The sequence below is a fragment of the Aotus nancymaae genome, unplaced genomic scaffold, assembly GCF_030222135.1.
Source record: "Aotus nancymaae isolate 86718 unplaced genomic scaffold, 86718_ANA_hifiasm-v0.15.2.pri h1tg000036l, whole genome shotgun sequence".
NCBI classification, from domain to species: Eukaryota; Metazoa; Chordata; class Mammalia; order Primates; family Aotidae; genus Aotus; species Aotus nancymaae.
In genome coordinates this window covers 34638304-34659402 of record NW_026988450.1, presented here as the reverse complement: position 1 = coordinate 34659402, position 21099 = coordinate 34638304, and the positions used below count along the sequence as shown (strand labels likewise).

At 38.2% G+C, this 21099-nt stretch overlaps 1 protein-coding gene across 2 annotated transcripts in view; it reads left to right on the top strand.

The window, feature by feature from the left end:
- The first annotated feature begins 630 nt into the window (after window positions 1-630).
- CA1 (carbonic anhydrase 1) overlaps window positions 631-21099 on the top strand; it is a 46967-nt gene continuing 26498 nt past the window's right edge. For both annotated transcript variants that reach the window (XM_012471023.2, XM_012471021.2), the window contains exon 1: window positions 631-714. The gene's annotated coding sequence lies outside the window, so the exon portion shown is untranslated. The remainder of the gene's footprint in view (window positions 715-21099) is intronic.

Sequence of the window (21099 nt, the reverse complement as noted above, 5' to 3'; positions counted from 1 at the left end):
GCCTGGATCACAAAACCATCACCCTAAAAAAACATGCCTTATATATTTAACACACTCTAAAATTCAGTCAAAATATGACTAAAGGCCCTTGCCATAACTGATGTATTCTCCTGGCTAACACCAAATAAGTGGGAACCTGGTTACAAGTCAGCCTTCAGGGACTTGTCATGTTTCTACTTGGTTTCTTCCTTGTTACTGTAATGATAAAATGTTTTCTATGCTGTTTAGTGCAACTTAGGCCCTATTCTCTAGAATTCTCCTCTACTATTCAGGCCACTCAAATACCCCAAATAATTGAGCTCAAAATGGACATCATGATATAAAGGAATTAGTGACTAAATATATTTCATACATGGTATTTTTATTGATTTATTGTGCTGTCTTGACCTGGTTTTGAGGCCTTGGCTAGAGGCTAGTCAGTTCCTTTCTTGAGCTGCTGATTAAATCCACACCCCAACCACTTCTCTTATCAGGGCCTCACACATGGGGGCCACTGTGTACCCACTCTAATCACCACAGGGCCAGACATCAGACAACTAAGGACAGCGCCCGTGTCCCAAAGCCCGCCAAAATTATGCAAATTACTCAAACCTAGCTAACCCCACCCTTTTTGCTATACATAAGCCGCCCCTTCCCCTTGAACCTTGCGGTACCCAGTCCTCAGGCACAACCCACTGCATGGTCCTCTGTGGCAGCCTTCTCTCATTCGGAGCTGTAAGTAACAAAGACTTTAGCCGAGCATTGAAGTGTTTTGTCTGACTGCCAAAAGAATCTTTAAATCTTATAAAATACAGTCCTACTTACATCTTAATTACTACTTAATGAATGAAAGCTGCAAATATTAAAAACCAGTTTTTCTAAAGCTTTTATATTTATCAAGTAGATCTCTGTAAATCTGGAAATTTGAAAAGGATAACATAAATTACCATTAAACTTACTCCATGATTAATGCTCAATTTGACATGAATTCCCCTAAATAATTAATGCAATTGATAGACTTGGTTAACTAAGTTCCTTTAAATGTATATATTATATCAATTACAAATTTAGTTTATCTGAATCTCTCAAACATTTCAAATGCCTGACATATTAGTATCTTTTATATATCTTGCAAGTTTTGAAAAGCAGGGAGGGGGTTTCTAATAATTCAAGCAATTGCAGTAAAAGTCATAAATCAAATGTATGCAGTAGTAAGTCACGTTCTCTTAAAACATTCAAACACTGTATACAGACTGAAGAAAATGCTCTTATATCCTTAAAATTATAATTATATGGTTCATACATCTAATTTTCTAATATATCAAGTTCTATTAAATGCTTCAAGCAACTTAAACAATCTTTCAAAGGTTATCCAATGATTAAATAATTAAATTTCTAAACCTAATACAAATATGTTACTATTGTAGCTTTGACTAACTTCAACATTCTTATAGTTATTTCTCTCTTCTCCCAGTATTGTAAAGTCACTTAGGCAAATAAAGAGAACAGAGGTATGATCTGATTGGGCTGAGGTTACTATACCAGAGAAACAAGGCTGAGGTTGCAGTGTCCATTAAAGAATTTGAAAGAGGAGCAGGGACCTCATTAGGTACCACACATGCCCAGGGTGCCTCTCCATGACCCAAAGGTCAACATGCTGGCATCTCCTTGAGGTAACAGAGCTTTCCAAACTCACACTATTTCATGCCGTCTAGTATATCATGTGTACCCTTACCCAATTTTTAAAGTTGCCTCTTTTATAACTTTTTTGTTTTTTTGAGACAGAATCTCACTCCATCACCCAGTCTGGAGTGCAGCGGTATGACCTCTGCTCACTGCAACCTTTGCCTCCTGGTTCAAGAGATTCTCGTGTCTCAGCCTCCTGAGTAGCTGGGATTACAAGTATGTGCCACCACGCCTGGACAATTTTTGTACTTTTAGTAGAGATAGGGTTTCGCCACGTTAGCCAGGCTGGTCCTGAACTCCTAACCTCAAGCAATCCACCAGCCTTGACCTCCAAAAGTGCTGGGATTACAGGTGTGAGCCACCATGGCCCAGCTTCTTTTATAACTTATAATTGTGTAATTTGATAGTTGAAATTCCCTCTACAGGATATTATTCACTACTTAACTGAATTGAATCTCTTTATTGCTTTTTACATGTTTTATATCCAGTTCAATATCAATATCCTATTGTCATTTTATTGACTATTCCCTACATGATTAACACTATCTACTGAATACTTTATCTTAGAATATTACCTAAATTTGCATCAAGCTCATGATCTATAGCTCACCTACATCCACCATTCTATTTTTGAAATGTGGGATAGCATGTGCCAGGATACAGTTGTTCTACCTGAGACTTCACTATACCTCAAGTTATTTTGAGTTTCATCCATCTTATCTGAACATGCTTCCTTCTCTGGATTTTATTCCTCTCCAAGAGACACAAACTCATTTAGAGCATGTAGATCTTCCCTTGGGATATTTCTACCTAGTTTGTTCCTTGTTTCCATTATGCCAACATTGGTTCTAATTTTTCTATTTGTTCTAATCTTTTTTTTTTTTTTTCAAAAATAAAAGGAAAAAACATCTTTTATGACACCACTGGTCAGTGTAGGGCAGGTGGGTGGGATATGGCATTAGATGTGCTAGGTGAGCAGAGCTGGTGCTGTTAATTTTCTGAAAGTGGTAACAAAATACATAACATAAAACAATGCAATGCCAGGACAGGCCAGCGTGAGATAGATGAGATCTTCCCTCCAAAGCCTTCCTTCCAGGATGTTCTATGTGTCTTTCCTTAGTGTGCCCTTACTGTCTAACTAGGTTTTTCTCATTGCCCTTATCTCAATGTTTTACAATTATCTAAGGTAGAATAGCACAGTGGAGAGAAGCAAAACTGTCCGAGTGAGACAGACTTAGGCAGAGGTGGCGACATTGTAAAAATGATGCTTAAGCTTTAAGACCACTCACTTGCTTGATTTACTTCCAATATCCCGGAAGCGCACAAGAAATATGTTCACACAATCATATGTTTTATATAAAATTTGCAAAAGATATTTAACCACAACCAGTCAACTCCATTATCATTTTGCTGTGACTTTCCGGCATCATATTTCCTGTATCAGGTGGCTGGAGGGGCTGCAGGCATTTCTGAAACCCAAATGGGGGAAGTTGAGTTGAGAATAATTTTAGTTTAGCTTTAGTGGGACAAATTTATCAGTCATTTCTGTATGTTGATAAGTTATTGTTAGACATTCAGGGTAGCACCCACTATACCAAAACAAATATGCAGGGCCAGAAGTCATGTAGAGAAGTGAAATTACTCCTAGGTTCGGAAATTTGTAGGTTATTGAAGAGAAACAAATGGTGAAATTCACAGAGACAGAGCTAATCCATGGGAAATAATTTCAATCATCCAATGTGTAAAACTGTAGGCAGAGAATTTGGTTTTAGAGTTTGACCAGAAAACCTAGTCAAGACAGAGGTTTCTCTCAGGAATCTATGTGATAATGTCTTATATGCAATTAAAACCACATATGTTAAAACATTTTTTGATGAAAATAATACAAAATTAAAGAATCCTGTGAATTAAGACACAAACCTACAGCTGTACTTCAAATATGTGTGAAGTTTTATGAATCCCAATATTAATAAGAAAAAATATATAAAATTGTTGTCATATGAAGAGATAATCCAGAATTATGAAATTAAACTATAGATAAAAGCTATTAGAGAATTGCATCTGGCAGTTGCTGAATATGAAATGTGGTTTTTTTCTGATTCTGTAATATTTTTGATATTTAACTTTTTAAATTATTTGATTTATTATAAATCATTTTCCTTGTCCTAAATAGATATTCACCTTTGTCACTAATTTTTATTATTAAGTTTACATTCTTTTTTGTGGTAAAATTAAATTTACTACTTTAAACATTTTAGGATATACAGGTCTGTGGCATTAAGTACATTGACATTGCTGTGCAACCTCCATCACACTCCACCTCCATAACTTTTTCATCTTTCCAAACTGAAACTCCATATCCATTAAACAAAAACTCCCCACTCCTTCCTCCCCTGAGCCGTGGCAACAATTACCCTATTTTCTGTCTCTATGAATTTGACTATTCTAGCTATCCCATGTACATGGAATCACACAGTATTGGTCCTTTTGTATCTGGCTTACTTCACTTAAAATAGTGTCTTCAATCTTCATCCACGTTGTAGCATGTATCATTCCTTTCTAAGGCTGAAAAATATCCCCTCGTATATACAGTAGTCCCCCTTATCTGTGAGGATATGTTAAAGATGATGCCTGAAACCATGGATAGTACCAAACCCTGTTTTTTTTATACAAACACACCTATGATAAAGTTTAAATTATAAATTAGGAACAGGAAGAGATTAACAACAATAACTAATAATAAAATAGAACAACTATAACAATATATCATAATAAAAGTATGTGAACGTAGTCTCTCTCTCAAAATATCTCATTGTACTGTACTCACCCTTCTTGTGGTGATGGGAGATGGTGCGATGCCTCTGTGATGAGATGACAGGAGGTGAATATGTAAGCATTGTGATATAGCCATAGGCTGCTATTGACCTTCTGTATTCCTGAATCGGTGTAACCAGCCCTTACTAGTAGTAAATGGCTTGGGGTCACTTGTTTCTTGCTTGCTGAAGTCTTCGCACATGCTTAGTGCTTTCCGGTGCAACAAGTTGTTATCAAAACACGTTTTCTATTTATGTCTTCCACCCAGATTCACTGCCTTTTCCATCTTAACTAAACATGTATCATGTACTCTAGCTGTAACTTTTACAGTTTCAGTTGCAACAGCAAAACTAGCACAAATTTCTTTTTCCTTCTTCACAATTGCCTTGATAGAAGGTTTGTTCTTATCACAGATCTTAGCAACCTCAATGTATGACTTTTTTCCTTTCCTTATTAAGTCAAGAGCTTTCAAATTTTCACTTAAAGGAAGGACTGATGGCTTCTTTTTGGCATATCCAAATTACCGGCATCACAAGTCTTGGGCTTTGGGGCCATTATGAAGTAAAATAAGGGCTACTTGAACACAAGCACTGCAGCATGGCAACAGAAAATCTGATAACGGAGAAGGCTACTAAGTGACTAAGGGGAGGGCAGCGTGTACAGAGGCGATTTGATGGACAAAGGGAAGATTCATGCCCCTGGCAGGATGGAGTGGGATGCTGTGAGATGTCATCACACTACTTGGAATGGCATGCAATTGAAAACATATGAATTGTTTATTTCTGGAAGTTTCCATTTAATAATTTTAGACTGTGGTAGATCATTCGTAACTGAAACAGAGGAAAGCAAAGCTTTGGTTAGTGGGGAAACTACTGTATATGTAGTACCCCATTTTGTTTATTCATTCATCTGACAATAAACACTGGGTTTGTTTCCACCTTTGGACTATTGTGAATAATGCTGCTATGAACACAGGTGTACAAATATGTGTAGAAGTCCCTGTTCTCACTTCTTTTAGACATATACCCAGAGTGGAATGCTGAACCATATGGTAATTCTATGTTTAATTCTTTGAGGAATCACCATACTGTTTTCCACAATGGTGACACCTCTTTACATCCCCAGCAGAAATGCACAAGGGTTCTAATTTCTCCACATCATCACCAACACTTGTTTTCTGCTGGATTTTTGTCTGGTTGGCTTTTCTTTTTGTTTCATAGTAGCCTTCTGATGAGTACAAGGTATATTCTTTTTTAAAGAGGGCCTCCAGAAAACCTGGGTCTTCCCTGTGCTCAGGTCTGAACTTTAGTTCTACCATGGCATATGGTCCATCGTCCATGATACTGCTTCATCACTTGTAAAATGAGAATAAAAATACACATGCCTCTAGGATTATTTTAAAGATTTGGTAAAATAATATATGTGAAACCGCTAGCACAAAGTCTACGCTTAAAAAGTAGCAATGCCTTTCATTGTTATTCACTTACACATCTTTCTCCTGTACAACATTATGAGCTCTTCACTCATTTTTTTTATCCACAACATCCAGCTAAGGACCTAACATATACTTGGTGTTTAATGGATGTTAGTTCAAAAGTTCCTCAGTGAAAAGGAACTGAAAGTAAATATCAGAAACTTGCTGCTCTGTAATTCACTGAGTGCAATTAAATCTTTATCAACACAGTAAAATCTTTATCATTCTCATTCTCTAAAGTAGCTTCATTTATGCTCAACAAATGATTTTATTTTTCTCATTAAGTTGTAAATCATTGTACCTCTCTGGGTATTGCTTTGGACAAATATTTGTATTGGGTGGACCCTACCTGACTACTGCTGACAAGATTATGGTGCACCAAAGGGCAAGACAGGCTTAATGTCATGTGATTTAGGATGCTGTCTCAGCTGGTCTGATTTCTGCTTGGGTGTACTACACGTGACATTAAAGCCTGCAATATTCAGAGATCTCATTCTTTGGGGGTTGCCTTAAAATTCATGAAAGCCCAGAAACTGTATTCAAAATTGTGAGCATGTGTGTATGTGCACACGCACCTGAGACTATGTGCATTTTCAAAGGAAACAAACCTCACTTTTATCATAATTTCAAAGGAATGCATGACCAAAAGAATTAAGATTAACAAACCTAGAATGCCTAGGGCACCAGAATCATTATCAAGCCAAAGTCTTACCTTTGGGAAAAGAAACTGATCTTTACACAATTTGTGGTATGAGTTCAGATCCTAGGGGAGCTAGAACCCCCATTTACTAGGAACAAGGCACAGAATCAGATAACCAGACTCCAAGGATGAAGAGTCACTAGAGTTGGCAGGGTAACTTAAACCTCCTTTAAACTCCCTCTACCTGCACACAAGTTAGATCCAGAATCTGTGGATCAATCCTAAAGATGGCAGTAGTCATTATAGCTGGGAGCTATTCAGAGAGGCAGTCAGATATCACACTCTGTGTCACATGTTAACTGCAGACAACCAAAGGTGACAGAAGAATTATGACATCAAATTTAAAATTCCTAGAAGTATCCAGAATAGTACGAAAACATAAATATAACATTTCTAAGATCTATGTAAACATAACAACGGCAAATTTATATTTTAACCTATTTTGTGTCTTAATCTGATGAGAAGAAATTTGAAATTGTGCATCTTTTAATACAGGACTGATTAAAATAATTTCTGAGAAAAGTCAATAAAAATAAATATTAGCCGAGAAAAGAAAGTCCAAGACTTACATTTAAAATAGTGTCTCTGTATGTACTTATACTACAGGTTGTCATAAATTTTGACAGTAGTCATTTTTAGAAAATTGAAATTACTTTCTATTTACTCTCTATAAATAAAAAGCATCTCTACTGAGACATGGTTACTGAGTTCGATATTTATAGAAATGAGCTAGAATGTTTTACTCTCTAACTACAATAAAAGCATCCAAAGTGATCATAAAGTTCCCATATATCTTTCTAAAAAATTAAAATAAAATAGGACAAAGCTAAAAGACTTTAAAAGTTTTTTTTTAAAAAAAAAACTCCAAGGTTTTAGTCCTATTTAAAAATGCCTAAGTTGGGAGGTTTTGATTCAGTTTCCTCTGAATTTCACTCTTCCCATGATAACAGTCACTACCATTTGTATCCCCAGAGGTCTGAATAACGTCTGAACAAAGCTTACTTCAATTGATTTCCCTGCCAATCTGAGATAGGTTGAGACTGTCAAAGTGAAGGAAAACTAGTACAAATAAACATAAAAAGTACAAGAAGCCTAAATCCTTATGGGTTTATAAATTACAGATATTAATATACAAACATCACTAGTTCTCTGTAATAGTCCTAATCTATTCTATGGCTGTGCCATCTAGCCCTTAATGATGTGGTTCAGCTTGAAAGACAGCTGGTTCAACTTCCCCCCATTTCAGTTCCTAGCCTGATTCTGAAAGGTGTGGTGTCATATTATTTCTCACTACACAGGAAATAGTTTGCTAGACCCCTTAAACCCAGTATAGCCACAGCCCAGGGATCTTAACTTCGTTGGTAATACATTACTTGGCTATTTGTTCAACTGTAATCCTACCCTCTACATAGCAGTCCAGAACTATAACAGTTTCTTAATCATAAGTAAAAGTAATTTCCAATTAATAAGAAACAGACTAACATGGGTAACAGGCATAGGGGATGAATGGAGAATATCAAGATTAACCCAACACAGTGCCAAGGTTCCCATTCATTTCCCCTTCAGGTATCCATTTAGAGTATACTTTTAAAAGACAACCCTGTTCACACGCTTTCTCGTAAGTCAACTTTTGCATTAACCAAAGATGTACTAGCTATTATGATGCAAGGGACCATGGGAAGCTGTTCTGGTTAAATATCTCTTTCCTGTTGGCTGTACCGGTCGATGGCATTTCATTGTTCAAAATGCATTTCTTTACCTAGATCTTTGGAGTTTAAAATCACCATGTAAAGCAAAGATGTGACTAGAAGTTATCACATTAAGCTATTTTCTGTCATTAATGCATTGATATGAATTTGTTTCAAGATGGTTAACTAGCCAAGGTTAGGCATTGAAAGTTGGAGAGATGTGTCCTAAGTAATCCAGGGTGATCTCCAAAGTGGGGTAACCAAGAACATTAGGAAACAGTAGTTAGAAAAGAGAGGGTAGCATGAAAGATGAAATCTGATATAAATAAGAGGGTGGTAGGGCAAAGCCACTTCACAGATCTGTCAACACACTGCAATGCTGACCTCTGGCTTCCCTAAAGTAAGAGCTTTCACAAAGTAAACATATTATTTAAAAATAGTATCTCAAATAGCCGTGTACTTATAAAGCACAGTTTAACTGAGACGGGAGAATCTCAGAAGGAAGAACCCAGAGATCAGGGTTCAGGGCTGGGAGAGAAGTGGCTACTTCCTTGGAAATGTTCTTAGGTGTCCACATCTGCCACTGAGCCATAGCCTTCAAACTCAAACTGCAAGGGAAGCTTTTTTTGAGCCTTCCTGGAAAAAACCCATGACCCCAAAATCCTTCCCTTGAAGCTGTGTCCAGAGGCTTGGTACTGGTTCAAGTAAAAAGTCTGATTTGGTTTCTGGGAAGGAGGACCTGTTGAAAAGTCATAAGATTGGCATGACAGTGACAAGTCTGTAGCCTCTTGGCTCTGATACACAGCGCTTAGACCCCCTTAGAAATGTGGCACTGCCCCCAAGATAGAAAAAGTTACAATTATCTGAATTTTTTCTTTTTTTACATGTTTCTCTTTCTCCAAATAAAAAAGTTTAATTTGAGGAACAGTGAAGAATAAATCCTGAAAAATCGTAGGGAAACACAAAAGAGCACACTGTGCATTTCAACTGCCTCAGTCACAATGAAATGATCATAAAGAAAGATATTATGTTTGTTTCACGCAAAGAAAATGTTTTTAAAAATCCATATTTTTAAAGCAATCATGTACCACAACCAAAGAGAAGTAGAATTTTTAAATTTTAAACTTTAAATTTAATTTTCTAATTTTAAAATTACAAACAATTTATAAACATTCTATCTTCTTTCAATATCCTATTTTTATTCATTTTCTAATATGGATAACTAGCTGGAAAATTATACAGCTCATATTCTCTTATAAGCAATGGAAAGAAAATAAGTGAGATTTAATACATATAAATAATTTTCTATTACTCTTAAATACTTTTGATTTATTCAATGCTTTTGTTTTACACAACATACAAAATACTACAACAGCACATCTAGTGTAATAGACAGCTTAGTCGTAGTCTTACTTTTTAAAAAATTGTATATAATACATAATCTCAACCCCAGTTCCAGATGTCACTTGTGTACATCTTGCCTTTATTTCTATTCTTGCTTCTAGAAATCTTAGCCATTTCTGACAAAGGGTATACAAGGAATAAATCTGGAGCAGTGGCTCTCTGAGTGTGGTCCTCAAAGCAGCAGTATTAGCTTCATCTGAGACTTGCTAGAAATGTAAATTCTCAGCTTCCATCCCAGACCTACTGAATCAGAAACTCTGAAGGTGAGGCTGGGCAATCTGTGTTTTAACAAAGCTCTTTGATGCACAGAAATGTTCAAGAACCGCTCGCTTAAAGGTACCACAAAGTAAAGATTTTTACATGCTTCAGAACTTGTCCCTAGCTTTGTTTTTCTCTTTCCAATCATTTAATTTAAATGTTTTTTCTTATGCTACAGGGTTGAGTGAGATTCCCCTGACTCCCTTGGTTTTTTTCAAACAAGTACATTTCTTTTCCTCGTAGGAGTATAATCACCATGTAGATCACACAAAGAAAAATAACTTCTCCATGTATTCATCTGGTTAGGAGATTTCCAGTTTTATAAGGCAATAAAATAGTATCCAAAAGGGGGCACGACAGCTATATTGACTTGTCAGTAGACATGTCAAAACTACAGAAATGGTTCTTTTTCTCTTAAAAACTTTTTTCATTGGTTAGAACAAGATTTTATTAAAATATTGACTTATTCTTAAGGCAAGAAATTTTTAATTTTTAAATTCTATGATCTCTCATTTGAAATTCTTCAGATTAATATCTCACAATCTTATAAACTTTTAAATATGAGGTTTTTAAGAAAAAAATTTAAATAATTTGGTTACAAAAATAATATATGTTCTTTGCAGTTATCAAACAATACAGATGTAAATCGAGTAAAAATTAACAATCTGTCCTCTTTTACAGTCATATTCTCTTCAAGGCAACAAACGTTACCAGATTGGTGTTTCATTCTACTCTCTTCACTGAATGCATAAGCGTGTAGATGTGAAAAAACTTTATATGCAAAATCAGGCTCATATTATGCCATTGCTCTTCAACTCACTTTTTACACTTAAAATATCACAAATGCAGTTGTCCGGAATCACTATTCTATCCATTCCCCTTTAGGTTACTTTGAAATGCCTGCTCTTACAAACATCGGTTCAGTTAGCATCCTTGCACATTTATTTCCAATTACTCTTACTAATTTTTCAATTGCAGAGACTGCTAAAGGTGAGATATTTGAATCTAACTCTATGTCCATTTATAATTTAACTAAGTGCTGCAAATAAATTATTGGAGTACTTAATGTTTCCACAGGAATATTATCAGTCTTTTGAATTTTGCCTCCCACTCCCATTGTCTCGCATTGTTTTGATCTACATTTCTCTAAATGGTGGTCACATAGATTATCCTTTCTCACACTGTTACCATTGGTGATTTTGTGAGCAAACGGTCAAAAATCAATCTTCCCTGGAGGCAAAAGTGGAAAAGAAAACTTTTGAAGCTCCAGATGAGAAACAGCATGATGGGTGGAACACAGTAACTCACACCTGTAATCCAAACACTTTGGGAGGCTGAAGTTGAGGGGATCGCTTGAGCTCCGGAGTTTGAAATCAGCCCAGGCAACATAATGGGACCTCGTCTCTTAAAAAAAAAAAAAAAAAAAAAGGGAAAAAAGAGTATGGTGGGGCTTCTCTCTTCCTTAACTCCTTAACTGTGTGGATTAACAATAGTTCTGCTCAAAGTTGCAGTTCCTCTTCAGGGCAGGGCCGCTCAAGTTGACCTGCAGAAGCAAGCTGTACGCTGGATATTAGCAAAGGCAATTTTTCTCCAAAGACCAAGAGACATCTACTGGGTTTCACTGATTGCACCCACTCAGGGCACAAAGAGTTCCGAGTTCCTTATTCCCGGGCAAAACATCAACCCTGTACGTACGGGAGCCACTGCCCTCTGCCTGGGTCTATAAAAGTCTTCATTTTGGAGGTCCTGGGCCTTGCTTATTCTACTGATTGACTCTCACCTGCAGGGCATTGGCAAGAAAAGGGGTTCATGGATATGCAATGAAATTGTCATCTTTCCCAGTATCTGGCATTTTCTTTGTGTGTATGCCACAGTTGTTCTCCCTGAACTTAAAAATAAATTAACAAGCCCAGGTTATATTGAAGGTGAAGAGGAGATGATTTTAAAATAAGATCAACTATTTATAAATTTACTTAGAATATAACACAAGCAAAGTTTATAAAATGATTTACCAGTTCTTCTAAATGTTCATTTTAAAGCAAAAGCCCTATGTACGAATGGGTGCAGAACACTGTGGCACAAAGTCCATATTTGGCTTCCCCAGCCTGCAATGTGAGAAATTCCTTTTACCATAATAATATTAGGGAGGCTCTGTCCAGCCAAGCAGGGTTCACTTTCTTAAGTCATAGAGGTTTATCAGGTCAGGCAACGTTCAGAATCATTTAATCTCACCTTTCATCATTCATTATGGTAGAGATGAAGCTATCTACTTCTAGATTTATGTGCCTGTAATCGTTTCATGTTGTTCTGAAATGAAGCACTGTTAAGTTTACTCCCCAGATAATCCTTTGTTTCTGTAAGTTCATAGAAGTTACCTTTTGTCATCACCAATGTAATATAGACTCACAAGCAGGTATTATAACTCAGTTCTGAGATTCCCTCAGCTTTTTATTCACCAATGATATCATAACTAAGTATTCTGCTTCATATAGCCCAGCTATATCTCCAGCCAGGGCCTGAGGCCTCCTCTTAGGCCCCTGCCCCATCTGAGACCGACCTCCCCATCTCCTCCTGGATCTCTTCCCCACAGAGAGAGAGCAGAGGGCTGCCTCCAGAACCCAGCGGCAGCTGTTGCTGCCAGTACTGTCTAGAAGCCGAGCACCCACACCCACCCTCAGTACCCTTCTCTCCACATGCCCCTCGGCTGGCACTTCAGGGTGGCTAATGCTCAAGTTAACTTGATACTCCCAGCCCTGTCAGAGTTTATGACCTCTTAAAAATTGAAACTTATTTATTCCCCAGTTAGGTTTCACATTGCTGATACTAAGACAAGGTCACGTCTTAGGGAAAGAAATGGTAACTCTTTCCTGAAAATAGTGTACTAAGATTCTGGCATCTCTTCCAGCATGAGATTTTTCATAGCTCAGTGTGTATTATAGCAGTGCAGCGTGATTAAAGATTCTGTTATTCTAGTTCCAGATAGTTTTTATTTTGGATGTGCTTGAAGTGTTTGTTCACAACATCACTAATTTAGGTTCTGTAGAAATAAATCAGCAAAATCAATTCACTTGCTTATTCATTCCGATATTTAACAATTTATTTTTACTATCAACTAAAGAGAATGGAAGTTTTCGAGGATTGACAAAATTTGGTTTCTGATTTTAAGGGTCTTACTACCTATCTGGTGGAGAGACAAGTATACACAAAAATATAAGCAAGGTTCGAATGTGGGTGGTGTCATAAGAAAGATATAAAACAAACTCTATGGCAATGCAAAGATGAAAGACTTTATTCAAGAAATACCTATCATCTGAGATATACTTTGAATGATAGGTTAGATTTTCACAAGTGAATATGTGAGTTTGGGACAAGAGCTGGGCATTTCACATTAAAGAGCAACACATGGCAAAGCCTAAAGGTAAAGAGAGAGACACACAGAATAAATTTGGGGATAACAGCCAGGTGCAGCGGCTCACACTATAACTCCAACATTTTGGGAGGCCAAGGTGGGCAGATTGTTTGAGCCCAGGAGCTCAAGACTAGCCTAGGCAACATAGTGAGACCCTGTCTCTATTTAAAAAAAAAAAAAAAAGGAAAGAAGATAAATTTGGGGACAATATATTGTCCTGCTTTACCAAAAAATAAACAGTATAAAGGAAACTATTGAAATAAAAATCTGGGGAAGTAGATCTGAGGCCCTTGCCTGCTAGGTGGTGGTGTTTGCCTTTTATGGAAAGCAGTGGGAAGCTGTTGAAATTCCCTGACCATGAATGAGCAGATTGGAACAGGGCTTCGGGGCTATCATTCTTGCAGTAGGTCTTTAGCTGGATATGAGGGAGCAAAGGCTTAGGCAATGAGGTCAGTTAGGATGTGATTTTATGTCAGCAGGTGAGAGGCAATGGTGATGAAAGGCGAAGGAAGGAAAGAACACCAGAGGGGTTGTGAAGATAGAATTGGTGGCATTTACTACGAGAGCCTAAGGAAAGGGAAGGAGACAGGTAACTCCAAGCCGGTGGGCCTGGGCCCTTACCCTCGATAAGAATGGCAATAGTAACCAACACACTGGAGGCAGGAAGGGAAAATCACCAATTCATTTGGAGGCAGGAAGAGCTCAGAGTGTGGGCAAGTCACTCAGGTGGTGCTCCCTTTAGCAGAAAGGTTGAGTAGATGAGTATTTAAAGGACTGGCATTTTCACAGATATGCCTTGAAAGTATGTATGTAAATCTGTATTTCTTAAATGGTTGGCAAGTGAAGTCCTTGAAGCATTCATCACCTGCGTGAACAGAATTATTTATTGTGCTGTGCTCCTGTGCATGGTATTCCAGGGGTTGGAAAGATACGGGCAAAGTTTTGTTTTAAAATTAACTCTTAAAGAACTAGAGTTTCTCTCATTAGTAGTAAAAGCTACCAAGGGTTGCCTGAAGCAAAAGTGTTGAGAAAGAAACCTGTTCCCTTTCCTTTTTCCTTAAATTATAAGTGAATGGACATGCCACAAAACAGCAACCATGATGACTAAGCAAACCTATGTAGACTTAACAGCCCTTATAAAATAAAACTCACATTACCCTGACTCACTTTCGTGCTATTGTGCCACAAGGGAATTAAAGGTAAGCAGTTCACACAAATGAATGTATTGATAATCATTCTACCAAAGCATACATCTTTAGTTCTTTTTAATTGCTTCTTCTAATGTATCTACTGCTGACATCAGCATTAATATTTTCATCAAAATAACATGATATGTTATCTGCCTAGAAATTTCAATAGAATCAATAGAATTGATGGATGACCAATTGGAACTCTTCTGCTACATCTACAACCAACTGAATGATACACATCAATATCCAGAGAATGATATGGTTTAGTAATGAAACTATTCATTCATTATATTATTTCAACCACTACTAACTCCCCTTGCTCTCTCTCCAACAATTATACTCACAATTTTGCTTTTTAGAAAGCAAAATTTCTGAATCTTTTGCAGCTCTCGATGAAGCTAATGTCATTGAATTCCCCCCTCTAAATATGCCAATCCAGTTACACCTAGGGCTGGAAATCATCTCTTATTTCCCATTTGGCCTGTTTCCTCCTCAATATCCCAGCCACCACCACCTTCAATCTCCACCAGCACTAAATGACTCCTTGAAAAGTTTCCCCCTGCTTCCTGCCTGTAGTAAGCTAAATAATTGGTCCCAATGATGTCCACATCTTAATCCCCAGAATCTGTGAAAGTGTTGTCTTACACAACACAAGGGACTTCACAGATGTGACTGAATGAACGATCCTGAGATGGGAGATTATTCTGATTTGTCCAGATGGGCCTGATATAATCACAAAGATTCTTACAGGAAGCAGCAAGAAGAGAGGAGTGAGAGAAGATTTTATACCGCTCGCTTTGACGATGGAAAAGAGACCATAAGCCAAGGAACGTAGGAGGCTTATAGAAACTGGAAAAGACAATAAAACAAATGCTCCCCTAGAGCCTGCAGAAGGAATGCAACCCTGCCAACCCCTTGATTTTAGCCTACAATATGTATTTTGGATTCGTAACCTCCGGAAGTATCAGGAGAATACATTTGTGTTGTAGGAGGCTAAAATTTTGGTAATTTGTTTCAGCAGCAGGAGAAAACTACTATATTACCTCACTATATGGTCTGCCATCAACTCAATACCATAAAGATGTGGATTGTCTGTCCAGAGAAAGGTAACTTGCATGATCAACATGTACCTTCAGATGCTAGTAGCTGGTGAATTGGTGCTAATAACACTGGTTCAGTGAAGAAAGGATGAGGTGCAATACAGATGGAGTTTCCACATAGTAAGCCCCACTGCATGTTGGACATCATGCTCAATACTTCACATCTGTTATTTATTTATTTTTTTTGAAACAGAATCTTGCTCTGTCATGCAGACAGAGTCTCGCACTGCACCCAGGGAGTGCAGTGATGTGATCTCAGCTCACTGCAACCTCTGCCTTCTGGGTTCAAGCGGTTCTCCTGCCTCAGCCTCCCAAGTAGCTGGGATTACAAGCATTCACCACCACGCCCGGCTAACTTGTGTATTTTTAGTAGAGACAGGGTTTTATCATGTTGGCCGGGCTGGTCTCAAACTCCTGTCCTCAAGCTGTCATACTGCTTTGGCCTCCCGAAGTGCTGGGATTACAGTGTGAGGCACAGTGTCTGGCCACATCTGTTATCTCTTTAACATTTTCTTCTTCATTATCTCTGTAAACATCTTTGGCACATATAGTGCTTATCTTCTTGGGTATCTGGTGGTCTTCATGAACTCATTATTTGATGATTTGGGAGAGTCCTAAATTCCTAAACTGGACAATCTTTCCTTAAAGAAATCGGTAGCCAGTGGTCATCAGCAACCATGAACCAGTTCAGCTCCCTTGAAAGCCTCTGAGCAGAAGAGTCACAGATTCCAATTTCCCCTCCCAGCGGCCTGAGCCTCAGAGTTATTACTGGCATCCACTCTCAGAATGGGACCACATGTGCCTCTAAGGCCCAGCTCTCAGATGTGGAGGGTTTTGCTTTGTGTTTACAGGGGAAAGGTGCATTTTCTGAAGGGACAGAATACTTCTTGCAGGACCCACATTCTCTCCAGGAGTGTGGCCTCCCCAGGGCCTGGTGGTTCTGCAAGAGAGAAATGGGGATTGCAGACAATGGCAAAAGTAGATGATTTAAATTGTGTTTAGGAGGAAAAAGCTATTAAACTTGCTGCTGATTTGATAAATAGGTTTTGTGAAAGAAAATATTCAATGAGGACTCCTACATTTCTTCCTCAAGAAATAAGAATGGTATAATGCCATTGACAGTTACCAGAAATGAGAAACAAGAGTTATACTTGTGTCATTTTTATTTATTTATTTATTTTGAGACAGGTGGTGTCACGCAGGCTGGAGTGCAGTGCTGAGAACACAGCTCACTGTGGATTTGACCTCCCAGGCTCAAGCGATCCTTCTGCCTCAGCCCCCCAAGTAGCTGGGACTACAGGCACGTGCCACCACGCCTGGCTAATTTTTGTATTTTTTAGTAGAGATGGGATTTTGCCATGTCGCCCAGGCTGATCTTGAATTCCTGAGCTCAGGTGATCCTCCTGCATTGACCTCCCAAAGTGCTGGGATTACAGGCCTGATAACTGCATCCAGCCAACGCTTGTATTGTCTTCTAAAAAGGCTTTAGTGTTGAGTGCCCAGGCCATTTTGATTTTTTTTTCTTTTGCCTTTTAGAATGACAAGGAAAGCTCAGCAGTATCTTTAGTTTACCTGTAGGGCTACTTTCAGGGAAAACTGGTATTTCATCTTCTTATAAATAAAATCTGGCTGGCTTGATTTTTCTATTTAAGATTTGAAATATTCATTTCAAGCAAGTTAGGGTTAGAGGAGGTAAAAGGCTATGAAATCTCCTATTTTTATCTTTCTAGAAGGATTTATGGAAGAAGGGCTATGGAATTTGTTCCCAAAGACTGGCTAACAAAGATTTAATGGGACTTGATCCGTTCTTTCTATATGTTTATAGCTTGTTTTGTTTTTAAGTGTCTTCTTTTTAACCAAATGCTACAACCAGGAAACACAGTTTGTCTGGAACATCAGCACATGTTCTCCATGTTCTTCCAGGGAATTTAGTCTCCTCATTGGTAAATTATACGCAATACCAGTCAGTGAGTTTTAAGCCCTGGGACTCAGGTTTCAGGGTATCTGGATGTCCCAGGGTACATCAAAGAGGCCAGTGCTCAGAGATAAGATATGTGCCCACATTTTTAGGGGCGTTAGTGGAATAAGCCTTTATTATAACCACTACCAAGTTATCAACAATATGTGAAGGACTGTTGCAAGCAGCTTCTTCTGGGCTCTTGCACAAACAAAGACAAACAGAAAATAACTCTTGATGAAACTGGTCGTTTGTCTCTCCAGCTGCCCTGTCTGCCTCACGTCATCTCCATGCAGGGGTTTCTTTTCATTTGAAACTCTGTGTCTCTTCTTCCAAACTCTCTCCACCAATTAACACAAGAAAGGTCCTGATATCATCATTTACACGTGGTTGAATCTTATTTTTCATGTGTTAGGAACTCCAGGTCTTTCTGTCTTTAAGAGTTACTTGAATTTCCCTAGGACTCATCCACCGAATGAAGTCACTGACTCATAGATCTGGCCTGCAGGAATAGACTCTCCCCACACTCCACACCAATCAAAACCTCACCATGTTAATTCTTGGATGTTTCATGTGCTCAGAAACAAGTCTGCTCATGTTCTTCCATCTGGCCTTCCTGTTACGGCCTGTCTTGCCTCAAAAGCTATTTTTAAAAGGCACATCCCCTCTACCTTGCCTTCTGAAAACGATTAAGAGAATGTGGCTTTGCAGAATAGGGTGCAGTGTGTGGGTGCCTTCCCAATGCACAGCTTCAAAGTACAAGGTGACATTTCATTTCTTTCAGTTTTCCCTGTGTTCAAGGTCCTTTACTGTACTTCGTGAACTGAGCTAAAATTTTCACAAATTGCCACCTAAGGCTTCACAAAACTTTGCTTTGGCCTTTGATCTCACCAAAATTGTCTTGAAGATAGTTCCTTTTGTTTCTCCCTGCCATGTTTGCTTAATTTAAAAATAATTATAGTAAATGATACCATTAAAGCCTTTAATCTAGATTTCCCGTTTTCTTTCTTTATTTTTTCCTTCCTGGAGGCAACTACGATCACCTGAATGGGTAGTTACTTTTCTCAAGTGTATTGTTTATGTGATTGCTACCTCTTATGAATTTGTAAGTTACATGTTGCACTGCTATGCATATTTTTAAACACTATACAATTGGTATTATACTATATATATTATTCTCCAGTTTAACTTTTCTTGCTTAATTATGTTTTTGAGAATTATGTATGTTGAGCATATAGTTCTATTTATACTCTACTGTATAACAATGCCACAACGTACTTGTCCATTCTCTTGTTAGCTGATATTTAAGAGGTTTCTAGTTTTTAGCTATTAATGACTATGCTTCAATAAGTATTTTTCCTTTTAAATGAATTTGAAGCAATAATAAGTTTGGAAAACTTATTAGATTGGTGCAAAAGTAATTGTGGTTTTCCCATTAAAAGTAATAGCAAAAACCACAATTACCCTTGTACACCAACCAAATAGAATAAGGATGTGTTGCTCTTCAGAGTTCATACTTAGCTATGGTTATCACTGAAGGTCATCTACAATTTGGGAGAAGAATAGAAGAAAAAAAGTGGCTTTCCTGGAATATCTGTTTCTTTCCTTTTGTCTTCTCCCTAACCCTAACGCAACTTTTCACTTCCTCTCTCTCTACCACCAAAACTCTCATATATTGCCAACCCAGAGCCCATCCAGATCTTAGACTGGCAATACCTTGCTTTTGGAATTAGGAAGACCTAAGTCAAAGTGCTGCCTCTACTTCTGTGAAAGCTTGAACAAAGCTATATATATCATTTAAACTTCATTTTTCTCATCAGTAAAAATTTGAGTGATATTAATGACATTATAATGTTATTGTGAAGATTAAGAGATAATGTCTGGGGCATTATGGTGGACTGCACTCTTCCTATAGAAAGATGAGGTATATCTCCTCCTCATGAATTTGGGGGTAGAATGGGGCTGGGTGAGGGGAGGTCTGTGATTAAGAGCCTCTCCATGTAATTGCTCCAGCAGAGTAATCTGCTTTCTGAACAGAAGCTCAGGCTTCCCAGAGACTGTTCCTAAAGAAGGGAAGTAGAAGCTGCCAGTCTGATAAGGATTGAGGCTGGGAACTGGTGCAGGATCTTTTCCACCATATTCTATTACTCAAAGCAGCAAAAGATATCTGGAATAGCCTCCTAACTGATCTTTTCAATAATAACTCTTCCCTTCCTTCAAACCTGTTAATTTCCACTGCATTTAACATACAGTAACTTTACATGTGTAAGGTTCTGAATGATTGTTTTCCTTTCTAAACCACGTCACACTACCTTCACCAGTTCACTATGCCCCAGCTCTCTTTCAGGTTTTGTGCACATAGCAGACCACCCAAAAACTCAGTGGCTTAAAATGACAACTTTTTTTTTCCTTCTCATTATCATAGGGTGGATGGGTGGATCCTTCTATTGGTTTTACTAGACTTAGTCACTGAGTGAATTTCAGTTGGGTGGCTGAATGTCAGTTGGAACAGCTGGAATGCCAGCACCTTGCTCTCCAAGTGGTATATCCTCTTGAAGGAGACCAGACAAGGCAGGACTTTCCTATGTGGCTCATCTGTGTTCTTAACAAGTATTCATCAAGCCTTTGCTTGTGTTGCTAGCTGATGTCCCATTGGCCAAAAAAGTCATGTGGCCATGCCCCGAGTCAGTCTGGAGGGGACTACACAAGGGCGTAGATACCAGGAGGCAGAATTCATTGGAAGCCATTAGCATCAACGAGATCCAGTTGCCTCGTTTCATTTCCTCGAATGCATCGGGCTCTTTTCTACTTTAAGGTCTTTGCATAGTCCTCCTTTTAATCATTCAATAAATATGTAGTCACCCTCAGACACTGGACAAAATGCTCAGAGCTCTCAAGAATCTTTCCTTCTCAAGAGGGCAAGCACATAATAAATATGTGCAAAACTAGAAAAGATAATTTCAGATGATTATAACAGCTCCGAAAAAATAAACTGCGGTAATGGGTGGAAAGTGACTGGAGAGTGGAGAAGTGAAGTTTAGCGAGGTCAGGAAGGCCTTCCGAGGGGATGGCACTCAGTCGAAAAGCTGTTGATGAGCAGGCACAGCGGCGAGGTGTCACAGAAGAGGAGTGTTCTGGCCATACCTCAACCTCTGTTGTGGCTGTCCTGTCTCCTCCTGCTTTCCTCCTTGTAAGTAGCCCATTCCTGGCCTTACTACTGCCAAGCAAGTTTATTCCTTTAAAAAATGCATCACAATTCGGAGTGGTTTTCTGTTGCTTCCTTGTTTAAGTCCCCATAAACTATAATGCTAATGAAGGTAGAGTTGTGTCTGTACGTTTCTTGGATATTTTCATAGACCTATACTTAGTGGACATCCAAAAACAATTGCTAAATGAATAAATAAATGCATTCACATAGTCACTTGTGCAGGTTGAAAGCA